This window comes from Ursus americanus, chromosome X (assembly GCF_024610735.1).
Source record: "Ursus americanus isolate L20-20 chromosome X, mUrsAme1.1.p, whole genome shotgun sequence".
In the NCBI taxonomy this organism is placed as follows: Eukaryota; Metazoa; Chordata; class Mammalia; order Carnivora; family Ursidae; genus Ursus; species Ursus americanus.
Window position 1 is genome coordinate 92,669,289 of NC_142164.1, and position 12,590 is coordinate 92,681,878.

A 12,590-nucleotide genomic window follows, 5' to 3' on the forward strand; every position below is an offset into this window, starting at 1 on the left:
ACCATTTAGACCACTCCCAAGTATTTGACCTGTAGCAACTGTGATAGACAGTAAGTGACTATTTTTTAAGCCATTAAGTTTTAGGATAATTTGTTATGCAGCAATCCTAATATGATTATTTCCATTATAGATCATCTAAAGTGCAGCTTTTGTTCATGGACAAAAGTGATTTCTATATAATATATTACTGTCACCTATAAAACAGATATAACTTCATCTGAGTGCAAATTATGTTGAAAAAATATAAGACAGAAAGCAAACAAATATCACAGACATTATACATCAGACCTGAATAAAATCACTATCAGCATTCTGAATTTTTTCTAAAAAGACATTAATATGCACACTTTTATAACAATGTGAACATACTCGAATACTGTTTTTAAATATTTTTCCTTAACAATACATAGTGGTCATCTTTGGACTATACATATATGTCTAAATCATCATTTTTGATGGTTCTGTATTTTTCAGTTTTATAGATAAATCTTAATATATATTACCAATTCTCTTTTTGGACATTTAGGTCATGTCCATCTATTTAGTGTTATACCAGAGCCACAGTCAGTAGCTTTTTATGGACATTTATTTTCAGACTTGCCTATGTATTTTTCTTATAATTAATTTCTTAGGGCTTACAGGAAATCATATGCATATACGTTTATACTGGTGAGAAATACTGAAATCTATTCTTATGGAGGCTGTGGGGTGGGGATCTAGCAATATCTGCTCCTTTAATTTTCCCTGATATGCCAGCAATATTTATTGAATAACATTCATTGTCTTCAGTGATTTAAAATGACTCCTTTATCTGAATTAATTATGAGCTTTTGATCTATCACTCCATTTAAATCCTAGTGTTTCAGTTTTTTTTCATTTTGAATTACAACAGCTTTATAACAGTCTTTGCTATTTGGTAGAAAAGGTCTTATTTCAAAGACATCCATTACACAGATCTCTTGACTCTTCTCATCTATTTACTCATCTAGGTGAAACAGATGAACTACAGAATAATTTTTCCTGGTACAAGAAAGTCTCGGGGCATCTGGGAGGCTCAGTTGGTTAAGTGTTTGTCTTCAGCTCAGGTCATGATCCCAGGGTCCTGGGATCAAGTCCTGCATCGGGCTCCCTGCTCAGCAGGAAGCCTGCTTCTCCCTCTCCCCCTCTGCCTCTGCTTGAGGCTCCCGCTGCTTGTGCTCTCTCCCTCTGTCAAATAAATAAATAAAATCTTAAAAAAAAAAAAAAAAGAAAAATTCTCTACGATTTTGAACTGGGATGACCTTATATGTATAATTTTGGGAATACATATATTTAAGATTTTGAGCTTTTTGATTCAAGAAATATAACTTTTTCCATTTATTTAAGTTTATCTTATGCATAAGTACCATGAGAATATTTTTCCACTATTCTTTTAAGGGGCACCTGGGTGGCTCAGACAGTTTGGCGTCCAACTCTTGATTTTGGCTCAGGTCATAATCTTAAGGTCATGGGATGGAGCCCTGCATTGGGTTCTGCGCTCAGCACAGAGTCTGCTTGTCCCTCTCCCTCTGCTCCTCCCCTTGCTTTCTCTAAAATAAATTTTAAAAAATTGTTATTATAGTATAAAAGATACCCTGGGGCGCCTGGGTGGCACAGCGGTTAAGCGTCTGCCTTTGGCTCAGGGCGTGATCCCGGCGTTGTGGGATCGAGCCCCACATCGGGCTCCTCTGCTATGAGCCTGCTTCTTCCTCTCCCACTTCCCCTGCTTGTGTTCCCTCTCTCGCTGGCTGTCTCTATCTCTGTCGAATAAATAAATAAAATCTTTAAAAAAAATTGAACTAATGAAGAGGACAATAATTAAAAAAAAAAAACAAACAAACAAAGATAATCTTGTGATTTTTCACATCATTTTCCTGTTTTTAAGAGATATCTAAAAAATAAGATAATATGTTACTCCAGAATTCTATTTGAGTCTTGTCTTATCCTGTACTCTCATAATGATTAAATGACGCAATTATCTACTAACAATTTGAACATAATTTATTCTCTGATACAATGTTGATATTTTGCTTTGAGATATATTATTAGTCATAGCGTAAAATTTTAGATTACTCAGTGTGTTGTCTTTTGGATTTGTCACCTTGGCTAGGACAATGTCCTCAGTTATTTAAACACTAATCTGGGTATCCTTATAAAGGTATTTTGTAGGTGTGATTTAAGTCCACAATCAGTTGGCTTTAAATAAAGCAGATTATCAGAGACAATTGGGGTAGGTCTGACTCAGTCAGCACAATGACCATAAAAGCATTGCTGAGGCTTCCTTGAAAAAGAGATCCATGGGACACCTGGGTGGCTCAGTCGTGAAGCATCTGACTCTTGGTTTCAGCTCAGGTCGTGATCTCAGGATTGTGAAATTGAGCCCAGCACTGGGCTCCCTACTCAGCAGGGAGTCTGCTGGAGGTACTCGCTCCCTCTTCCCCTCCCCCACGCACACACTCTCTCTCTTTCTCTCTAAAAATAAATAAATAAATCTTAAAACCAAGAAAAACGAAACAAAACCAAAAACCCCAAAACCAGATCCTGCCTGTGTACGGCAGCTTCAGTTCATGCCCCAGAGTTCCAGTCTGCCCTTCCCAATGGCCAGCCTTATTGATTTTGAACTTGTCTAGCCAGCCCCCACAATTGTGTAAGCCAATTCCTTGCAATAAATCTCTTAACATGTTAACTCCCACTGTTTCTGCCTCTCTAATCAGACCTTGACTGATACACCCAGCCAAAGACAGAGTGTTTTACTTCTGTAAAAATGTCTACCTTCTCAAAAGAAAAGTCAGCTGTGATCTGCTAAATAAAGAAGTTGGCACGTACAGTGGTGGGAAAGTAAACAAATCTGTGTCTAGCAAAAGGTTATCTAGATAAATAAAAACAATAAAACGCACTTGTAAAGCATATTATGCGTGTGTCCAAACTCATCACATTGTATACACTAAAATATGTGCTATTTTTTGTGCATTAATTATACTTCAATGAAGTAGTTAAAAAAGAAATTTAATTGTGTCTTCAAAGAGTAATATAAATGCTATGGCAGCATATTGATAAAATAGAAGAACGATCTTACCACTCTAACACAAGCTCTGTTAACAGCTCTCCCTGTGTGCATCTGTGAATGTATGTGAGCTGTCAGTAAAGGGCAAATATAATTTTGTTTTTTTAAAAGCATATTTGGACTTCCAATTCTGGAAAAGTTCAAATGGATGGATTTCACTCTCTTATTCCTACTAAATACAGGTAAACCCCCAAACATAATACATAAAACAAAGACCTTCCAAAAGGTTGGGGAGAATGAGGTAAATTTGCTAGGGTCCCTGGGACTTGAATAACAGCATGACAGTGAGTTCTCTGGGTTTAGGTTTTCTTTTTGCCTCCTATGTATCCCAAATTGGATGCTAGAGAAGTTCACAGCTCAGAAATGCCAACAGGCACTGAGAAATGTTAAATACTGCGTGACTACAGTTATATAACATTCTTGAAATGACAAAGTTATACAGATGAAGAACTTATTAATGGTTTCAAAGGGTTAGGGGCATATGCAGGAGTAGGACTCTGAAGGGGTGGTACAAAGGAATTTCTTTGTGATGATGGAGCTGTTGTGTATCTTGATTGTTAAGGTGATTACATGAACCCATACACTTGGAAAAATGCATAGAACTACACACACACACACACACACACACACACACACACACCAACCACAAAGCAATGCATGTAAAAACTGGTGAAATTGTAATGCATCTATAGTGTCATTAATTGCATTATACCAATGTCAACTTTTTGGTTTTGATATTGTGTTTTAATTACATAAGATATTATTGTATTGAGCTGGAGGAAGGGTACACAAATCTTTGTATTATTTTTGCAACTTTCTGAGTATCTATAATTATTTCAGAATAAAGATTTTAAAAATAAAAACATACTGCTTGTTCACATATTCAGGTCATAGCAATTCCCACTTGAACATATTATATGTTCAAAACTAAACATTACCACTTTTGATTCTATCTATTTTAAGATACTCTAGCAAATGCCCAAATCACAGAGATACTAGAAATAACCTAATAACATATGTGGAGATGCAGCGAAGGTGCTTTAGGTCTGGAAAAGTCAAACATGATACATGTTTATAGCTTTAGGAAATAAGGTATCATAGTAGCTTGATATCTGAATAATTTTAGAACCTATTAGCAAACCAGTTCGTTAGATACCAATACAGAATTTTTTCAGATATAAATATAGAATAAAAATAATTTGTGATTACTGTGAATGATAAATCATCCAAGATCTTAGTCACTTTTACCATATAGTGTCCCAGTAACTTGTTTAGTTTATGTGCATATTTCTATGAGTGTCTGAGTGGTGTGTGTGTGTGTGTGTGTGTGTGTGTGTGTGTGTGTGTGGAGGGGGTGGGTCTGTAAAGAAAGAGGGAGGAAAGAGAGAATTTTATTTTGACTTTAATAATGTTCATAATTCATTTCTGTTACAAGGCAGAGAAAATACAATTCAACCTAAGTGTTCATCTATGGATTAATGAATAAAGAAAACATTGGTATGTATTATATATACACAGTGGAATATTATACAGCCATTAAAAGAAGGAAATCCTGCCACCTGTGACAACATGGATAAACCTGGAGGACATTACACTAAGTGAAAGAAGCCAGTCACAGAAAGACAAATGCTATTTGACTTCATTTATATGTAGCATCTACAAAAGTCAAACTCATAGAAGGAAAGAGTAGAATAGTGGTTGCCAGGGACTATAGGGAAGGGGAAATGGCTGGGACGGGGGCTATGACGACTATAGTTAATAGTACTGTATTATATACTTGAAATTTCCTAAGAGAGTAAATCTTAAGTGTTCTTACCACACACACACAAGAAAATGGTAATTATGTGAGGTAAAGGATATGTTAACCTCATTGTGGTAGTTGTTTTATAACACATCTGTATTTTATTTTATTTTTATTTTTTTGGCAAAAAGCATGAATCACATATACTTTTAAAAAAAAAATCTATGTAATATTTTACTTGGAGGTGGTTTTTAATTTTTTTTTTTTTTAAGTAAACTACTCCCAATGTGGGGCTTGAACTCAAGACTTTGAGATCAAGAGTTATACACTCTAACAATGGAGCCAGCCAGCCAGCCAGGCTACATATGTATTTGACATCATCACATTGTACGCCTTAAAAATACACAATTTTAAACTGCCAATTATACCTCAATAAATCCAGAACAAAAAAAAGTAGAATTTTAACCTGTTGGGGAAGAAGAATTTACTATATCTTTCAATATCCTTCTAGCTAGACTATGAATCATATTGTCATGAGGCAGATTAACAGGAGAAAGTCAACTTTAACAGCATACGTACAGAGAATCCACACCAACACGGAAATTCCAGAAATATTCAAGTAATATGATGCTTTTATGAGCTAAGGAGAGGGAAAGGGGTATGAAGATACAAAGGGGAGAAAGATCATTAGCAAGAAGGTGAAGGGAGATGTTTGGAAAACACAAGTTGCCCTAGTATGTAGATAAGTTTCTCAGGTAAAGGGGAATCTCTGTTAATAGCTCTCTTCCTGATACAAGCAGGCAGTTAAGAGGGAGGTAAAGAGCTTTTTCTGAATCTTGGTGGTTTGAATTGCTTTTAACTCAAAATAAGGTTCATGCCAAAGAGGCCTATCTTAGGGCTGCCTGCTTTTTGCCACTGCAAACCTCAGATCCTAGAAAACTGGTCAGGCTACCTAATATAATGGATGGATGAGAGAATCAAGATTCAAATTTCTGATAGACTGGAATAATAGACTGACACTAACAAGGCAAAATTTAATTAAAAAAAAACTATAGAAAATAAGACGAAATCCTGGGAAGATAATCTTTGCCTTCTGTGTTTCAGTATAGGCTTGGTGATCGCCCTGCCAGGTTTGAATCCTAGTGCCACCAATAACTGACAATGAGACCTCTCTGTGCATCGTTTCCTCATTTGTTAAGTGTGAATGCTAATGATGATGGCAATGTTTGATGATGCCTACATTGGAGGATGACTATGAAGATTAAATAAACTAACACTGAAAAAGCACCTATAATTCTCTCTGGTACACAGTAATTCTCAATAAATATTCTTTGTTGTCTTCCTTGCGTGAAAAGTTTGCATGCAAGTAAAAGCCTTTAAAGTCACATACAGATAAAGTTGAAAGAAATGAAGAAACTCTTACTGAATCAGACTTGTCTGTGTACCCAAAGCACAGTAAGCCAACGTCTGAGACACTGGTTTTGAAGCAAAGAAAGGTTATTATCAGAAGGACAGCCCAACAAGAAGGCAGGGGATTGCTCCCAAAGCTACCTTGCCCTGTTGAGTCTAGGGACAGCTTATATATGTTTGGGGAAGGAGGTGAATACATGAGAGGAGGGTGAGGGGTTTCTTGAAACCTTGAGCTGGGGAGCTTGAAACAATCTGGAGGCATGAATTCTTCAGGACAACAAGATACTGTTTGGGACCTGGTACAATCAGGTACATCAGATAATTTCAAGACAAATGTTACCATCTGCTCCTCATTAGGTTTCTATAGTGTGTGGGTAAACAGGGTGTAGGAGTAAAAAAGGCAAAGTTAATGATTGATCATGCATGAGGTTAAGAGGTGCATAAAACATAATTGAGTAGAGAACAAAACAGAACATGGAACTAAGTTGATAATACAACTAAAATACCTATAGTGTTGCTTATGCTTTCAAAACAGATGCAGCAACCAAGCATCCAGCCTCAAAACCATGAGAGGTAGGGCATCACCCTATCTATTTGAGCCAATCACCTGATGCAATGTGGGAAGTGTAATAATTGAATGGGTCTTGGAGTAGGACTGACCCAGAATCAAGTCCTAGCTCTGATATTTACCAGCTATGTGACTGTACGAAAAGTCATAAGCCTCTCTAAATCAAGCCTTGTTTCTTCATTTGTAATAGGGAGTAATAGTAGTGACCACATCTTAGAGCTCTTGCAAGGATTCAGAGACATTGCACAGACCTGGAGCAGAGCAATAGCCCAACAATACATACTTTTATTACCATTATGTGACTGCTGTAAACCCTGTTCTTTATTTCCAGAATACAGACTAAGACTTGAAAGTAACAATGTTCTGGGAAAATTTTCAAATTTCCTTATCAAGAGAAGAAATATTTCCATTAGCTTAGTACTAATCTATTAGCTCTGTTAACCAATATTTCTGGAATAGAAAGTCCTGCCCCTTCTTCCCTCATGGACTTTCTTGGTACCATTTCTATGTCTACTCCTTATGTTACCTTCTGTATTCAGTTTCAGTTCTTGACAGCTTTGGCCTGAACAATGGCAAATTCCTTCTAAATCTTTTCCCCAGCACTACTAATTAGTGACTCCAACTTTGGAAGGCAAGCTGATGTTGGGTGTGAGAACCAAAATTTTTCAATGGAGCGTGTTGACTATTATCAGATTATATCCATAAGACCACCTTCATTCTTCTTACACCTGTCAAATTCTGTCCCCATAGTATCTGCCAGCAACTCAGTTTACATGTATCGCATGTTGTTGATGGGAGTGGTACAAGTCTCTTCTTACCTACTACTGAATCAAAGGTTTTTAAAAAATGCTTTTGGTTGTGTTTTCATAGGCTAATAGTAGCATGTTTATTGATTATTTGTCAGGCATACAGTGTCACAATATATCCTTAGATGATAATAGTTCTTCTGCCCATTTTTTTTTTTTTTTTAAGATTTTATTTACTTGACAGAGAGAGACAGCGAGAGAGGGAACACAAGCTGGAGGAGTGGGAAAGGGAGAAGCAGGCTTCCTGAGAGCAGGAAGCCTGATGTGGGACTCGATCCCAGGACTCTGGGATCATGACCTGAGCTGAAGGCAGCCGCTTAACGACTGAGCCACCCAGGCACCCCTCTTCTGCCCATTTTTAAACACGAGGAAACTGTAACTTGGAGATGTAACATGACTGAAAGGGAAGAAGCTAAGATTCAGTGCCAGGTCTGTGAGCCCAGAAAAGTAACTATTTCCTCTGTGTAGGGGATGAAAAAATAATTTCCCCTCTATCTTTCTATGTTTTTGGCTGAGACCCCCTGTAATAAAATACAGATTAACAGGAGAAAACAAACAAAAGTTTAATAACATGTACGCCTTCTATATACATGGGAGAGACCCAGAGAAACAGAGTAACTCCCCAAAGAACCAAAGCTAGCACCTTAAAAACCATTTGCAGCTAAAGACAAAGCAAGATGCTGGGGGAAAGTGAGGTTCAGGACACTGGGTGGGGGAAGACCAGTTAAGGGAGTTTACCAGGAAAGCAAGGGTGTGTCCAATTTGCAGATTTAAGTCCGTGCTTTCTCTATTGATAGAGTTTCTAAAGATTTAGTCATCCTTTTCTTCCTGTTACACAGAGGGAGATGCCCTTACAAATGGAGATTTACCTTATAAAGGTAAATGTAGCCTTCAAAAGGGTAATTTTTCGGTTTTCAGAGCTACTCCTGTGTCATTTGTTTCATAAAAATAATCGTATCATGATAATCCTTGTCCTTTTTCCTCTAATTGTTTTTAAATAAATTGGTGCATAACTAAATAACTTGAAATACTCAGCATTCTTAGTTGCTATCGTGTACAACATTTTCTCATAACAACAGAGGGAGTACAGGGAAGAAAGAGTTCAGTTTATCAGAGATGATCTACCAAAAAGTTTGGAGTTTGCACAGGATGTGGAAGGTGGAAAAAGAAGTCAGGCAAGTTTTTAAGCAGTCCTAAAAGTGGAATAGGTAGAAGCAACTTGGCAATGGACTTGTGGTAATAAATATTAGGGTCTGGGAAATGGGAAATAAATTTAATTATGAATTATTGAACCATTTAATTGCCATAATTGATTAGTAAGCACTAGGGAGTCATTTCAAATTCTTGAGCAAAAGACTGAAAGATTTATGGTATATTTTCAGGAAATTAGTCTTGTAGTAAAATGCTGAAGAAAGAGGTTGCAGGAGAACAGAGTGGCAGGGGCACTGGTGGAAGCTGTTATAATAAACTATGTTGGTGTTGGGGAGGAAGAAATCCTCTCTGCTTTTTAAGATCCTTCTAGCTTGGGGGGGGGGCGTCTGGGTGGCTCAGTCAGTTAAGCGTCTTCCTTCGGCTCAGGTCATGGTCCCAGGGTCCTGCGATTGAGCCCCACATCGGGCTCCCTGCTCAGTGGGGAGCCTGCTTCTCCCTCTGCCCCTCCTTCTGCTCATGTTTTTTTTTTTTTTCCCTCTCTCTCTCAAAATAAATAAATAAAATCTTTTAAAAAACGTTAAAAAAAAAGATCCTTCTAGCTGGGCTAATAATCAAATTGACATGAGGCAGACTGACAGGAGAAAATAAAATTTCATTTCATATGTATGGGAAATCCACACAGACATGGAAATTTCAAAGATAGTGAGACAACACATGGGGCTTATATGAGCTAAGGAGAGGGCTAGGGGTCTCTGGATACAAAATGGAGGAAGATCATTAGCAGGAAGGTGAGAGGAGGTGCTTGGAAAACAAAAGTTTCCCTGTTATGCAGATAAGTTTCTTAGGTAAAGAGAAATCTCTGTTAATAGCTCTTCTCGGTACAGTCTCTCCTTTCCAATGTAAATTTAGGCAGTTGAGGAGAAGAGGTAAAGAGTTTTTCCTGAATCTGCTGGGTTTTGATCGTTTTTAACTCAAAATAATCTTCACGGCAAAGTGGCCCATCATGGGGTAGCTTGTCTTTGGTTCCTTTACTGGTTACCATAGTGATGGCAAGGCAAGAATACATCCTAGAGTCAGGATGGGGTGACCTGTGTGACCCCCTTTCTCACCAATCTCAGTAGTATTGCCATAGACTGACAATCTGGACATTAATTTTATTTTTTAGCATATACTTATACTCACTTTAGGATTTTGAAAAATAGATCCATCATTTTTTCACATTAAAAATTGCATCAATCATTTTCTTCTTCTTCTTCTTCTTCTTCTTCTTCTTCTTCTTCTTCTTCTTCTTCTTCTTCTTCTTCTTTAGAGAGAGAGAGTGCACTTGCAAGCAGGGGCAGGTGAAGGGCAGAGGAAGAGAGAGAATCCCAAGCAGGCTCCATGCTCAGTGCAGAGCCCAATGCAGGGCTCGATCCCATGACCCTGAGATCACGACCCAAGTGGCAACCAAGAGTTGGATGTTCAACTGACTGAGTCACCCAGGCACCTTGTAATCATTTCCTTCTAAGATACTTTTAAAAAGTACAGAAACGGGATGCTTGGGTGGCTCCGTAGGTTAAACATCTGCCTTTGGCTCAGGTCATGGTCCCAGGATCCTGGGATGGAGTCCTACATCAGGCTCCTTGCTTGGTGGGGAGCCTGCTTCTCCCTCTGCCTGCTGCTCTTCCTGCTTGTGCTCTCTCTCTCTCTATGGCAAATAAATAAATAAAATCTTAAAAAAAAAAAAGTACAGAAAAAAAAATCAAAAAGTACAGAAACCAGAAATATTTCTGTGCCTCTGTACACTTCAGATGAATCAAAATTCTCCAGTTGTTTGTTTTGGGAGACAGAATCAAAGCTCTTAGACTAGACTAGCTCTCTACTTAACAAACTTCAACAGTACCATTTTGCTTTTTAAAATTAAAATCTGATTTTCTAGTTCCTTTAAATCCTATCCATCCTCAGCCCCTTTATATGAAATTCCACTTATATTCCAATCATGATTCTGCTAATATTATAACTTTGCTTTTTCACCTCCAGGTCACAAGAAGTAAGGGTGGTAAAAATAGCATCATAAATAACACAGAAAAGAGCTTGTTTACTTTCTCCCTTTCTCTTTAATCCAAGACTGTGGGTTTCTACTTGACTTAAAACTCCTTCCATTTACACTTGGTGGAGTTTTACCCTTGTTCTTTGGGCTTTCCCCATATTATCTGCCATTTTCTTCCGGCATGTACTGATGACTACACTTCTGCCATTTTTTCTTCTTGTAATCTGGTTGTGACGTGAGCCTTCTGTCCCACCCATAATGAAGCCACCATCCATCTGGTCAGTTCATATCATCCCCAGGCATGGCTGGACCAGCTGGGGAACACATAGGCCTAAGCTCAAGAGATAGGAATGCTTGCTTATCATTCAAAGGAACATGTAGGAATGCAACCCCACTAGCTTACAAGTAGTTAATCAGCACTACCCTAAAGGTATAAACACCAGATGTACCTAATGAAATATCTAACATAAAGAAAAATATTTTTTTCAGATTCCAAGTCTCTTGAGATGAAATAGACCTCTGGGAGTCCAGATAAAGGGGCACCAGAAATTAAGCGACATCTGCTAACATGACCTCCTGGGCCTCCAAACAACAGTGCCCAACTTCTCAGGAGATCCATGCCCCCAATTTTGCCCTTTAAAAGCCTCACTTGGGGGCGCCTGGGTGGCTCGGTAAGTTGTCCAACTCTTACTTTTGGCTCAGGTCATGATCTCATGGGTCATGGGATCAAGTCCCATGGCAGGGGTCTACACTCAGCAGGAAGTCTGCTTAAAGATTCTCTCCCTCTGGGGCACCTGGGTGGCACAGCGGTTAAGCATCTGCCTTCGGCTCAGGGCATGATCCCTGAGTTGTGGGATTGAGCCCCACATCAGGCTCCTCCGCTATGGGCCTGCTTCTTCCTCTCCCACTCCCCCTGCTTGTGTTCCCTCTCTCGCTGGCTGTCTCTATCTCTGTTGAATAAATAAATATAATCTTTAAAAAAAAAAAAAAGATTCTCTCCCTCTGCCTCTTTCCCCACTCATGCATGTTCTCTCTCTTTCTCTCTCTCTCTCTCTGTGTCTCTCTCAAATAAATAAATCTTAAAAAAAATTAAAAACCAACCCTCACTTGCAAGCCATTGGGGAACTTGAGACTTCTGAGAATTAGCTCCCTGTTCTCCAGGGCAGTACCACACCTATAAATGGCCTATCTTTCTTCACTGCAAATGCTCAGTGTCAGTTTTTTATTGGCTAATTACACATCAGGAAGACAAGCTCCTGTTTGGTTTGGTTACAATGATCAGGGCTTTGATGCCGCTTTCCATTTCTTTTGCCATGTAGATTCAATTCTTGCCATTAATATTACCCTAAAGGAGGGAAGATATAATTTATCTCCAGTTTGGCTTGACCTTTATACTGGCCACTGAGCAGGGCTGCTTATACTGTTGGGGCTTTCAGGAGTTTAAGTGAGGTAAGCTTTACTTTCCACTCACACTTTCTTGTCCCTTCACTGGATTCCCACAAGGATTAGAATGCTGAGCCTGGGATAGTATATGTGATACACATTGAGTTCTATTCAAATCTCCACTCCTTCTGACTCTGAACTATTATTCTTGAATTGCATTTCTGTAGCTAGACTCTCACTCTCCTTGGAAAGCTTCTCTCAGAACTTTTTAGTTCTCATGTAAATAGCCCCAATGTTTGGCAAGCCAAACAACCCTGGTGCATACAGCTTAGAAAATTCTCAAGCTGCGAACCCCTGCTACATAAAGATACAGAATTTTCCTTGTAATGAACTTCAGACAGTGAGAACATTGACAATTA